This window comes from Rhagoletis pomonella, unplaced genomic scaffold (genome assembly GCF_013731165.1).
Source record: "Rhagoletis pomonella isolate Grant_MI unplaced genomic scaffold, Rhpom_1.0 Rhpom_scaffold_00001, whole genome shotgun sequence".
Classification (NCBI taxonomy): domain Eukaryota; kingdom Metazoa; phylum Arthropoda; class Insecta; order Diptera; family Tephritidae; genus Rhagoletis; species Rhagoletis pomonella.
This window is the reverse complement of record NW_023458555.1, coordinates 45,942,443-45,943,969: the sequence shown is the minus strand read 5'-3', so window position 1 is coordinate 45,943,969 and position 1,527 is coordinate 45,942,443. Positions and strand designations below refer to the sequence as shown.

The 1,527-nt window shown below is 35.4% G+C and overlaps 1 protein-coding gene and 1 long non-coding RNA gene across 7 annotated transcripts in view; both read right to left on the bottom strand.

Annotated features, from left to right (window-relative positions):
* LOC118744874 lies at positions 1 to 512 on the bottom strand. The gene is made up of 3 exons (XR_004993593.1): positions 408 to 512; positions 90 to 216; positions 1 to 21 (listed from the first exon to the last, which is right to left on the bottom strand). It is a non-coding gene; the product is annotated as an uncharacterized LOC118744874 (long non-coding RNA).
* Positions 1 to 1,527, bottom strand: part of LOC118744843 (microtubule-associated protein Jupiter) — a 401,717-nt gene that overhangs the window by 64,899 nt on the left and 335,291 nt on the right. The window lies entirely within an intron of this gene.

Sequence of the window (1,527 nt, the reverse complement as noted above, 5' to 3'; positions counted from 1 at the left end):
ATCAATGCGCGGGCTGTTGCGCTTAAAATAAAAAAATAAAATAAAAAGATAATAGGCGTGTTTCGACCCGCACTAATATACAAACATACTTTTGTGCAGAGCTGTTATGATGTGACGCCGGCCTGGTGGATAATTAATTCAATGGTGTGTCTTTGAAATTGCTGCTTCACTTTTTCCCCGGAAGAATCTGGAACACTCCGTATGCAGAACACTGCCCTTTGCAAAATATAAGTTGCGTTCCAGATGCTTCACGATTTGCAGGTTTTTACAGGAAGCCGTTCTAGGTGACCACCTCCCATAAGCTTTATTAATGGAGAAAACAGCTGTTCCTGCAAATCGTAAAGCATCTGGAACGGCACTATAATAAAACACACACATGCACAACTTTCGTTTCAAATTACAAATACTTTATATAAATGTCGCTCTTAATATTTTCCGTTGAACCGCCTGTGTGTTTAGCTACGCTTCGAATGAACGTCTTTTACAATGTCATCTTACATTCTACCCATGAACCATGATTCAATAATACAAGGTTCGATAAACTGACAGTTGTCTCTCTCGCACCGCTCCCTTAGCAGTGGCACAGTGTTGCTTCTTTGCAAATTTACATGGAAACAGTGTAGCTTTGGTGTGAAATAGAAGTATAAGATTTTGCGCAATATGTTTATATGTATATGCATATGAAGCATATTTAACTGATGAAAACATAAACTGTTTTTAAATTGGATGTTTACATCAATCTCATAGTAGTCTTACTTTAATTTTGAGTCATTTTGCAGTTTTTATACAGCTAAAGGTGTTCTTACACGATATGTATTTGCATGTGTACATGCCACTTTTTACATATGGAAATGTCAACATATCGTGTAAAGGCAAATTAGATTTGTTTCTGTACAAAGCAGATACACGTACATACGAAATAGAAATGTTTCTATTTTCATCTGACACACAGATAGAATCATCTGAGTTTAGTTTATTTCGTTTTCAAATAAAGTATTTTTAAATAGTTAAATAAAGACTGTGAATTTGACAGACATACACAATTATATATGTATTGAAAAAGTCACATTTACAGATGCAAATACATACCGTGTAAGAACACCTTAAATAGCACATAACTTACGTAATTCACGTAGATATATCAATATTACGTTCAACATTTCGTTTAAAATACCAGATTTCCTGCAAATACATTAGAATTTACAAAAGGAGTTTCACTACTAATTGCCTACTTTGCGTACTGTTCTACTACCATTTTCGCACCAAGATATTTCATTCTTCCCCTTTCTCCGTCCTTCGTAAATGCAACCTTTTGTAAGGGAGTGTCAAACCGCAGCTGTCAATAATTATCTAACCTTGTATTATTGAATCATGGGTAAAACCCAAGAATGATAGAATACAAATGGCGCCAATCAGAGAGGATTTTCGAAAACAATTTTTGTGTGGCGTCACACTGGTGCATTTGCGAGAGAGAAATACCAAAACGCGAGCAGGAATGGAAGAAAAAATGTTGCAAGCAAAACGTAA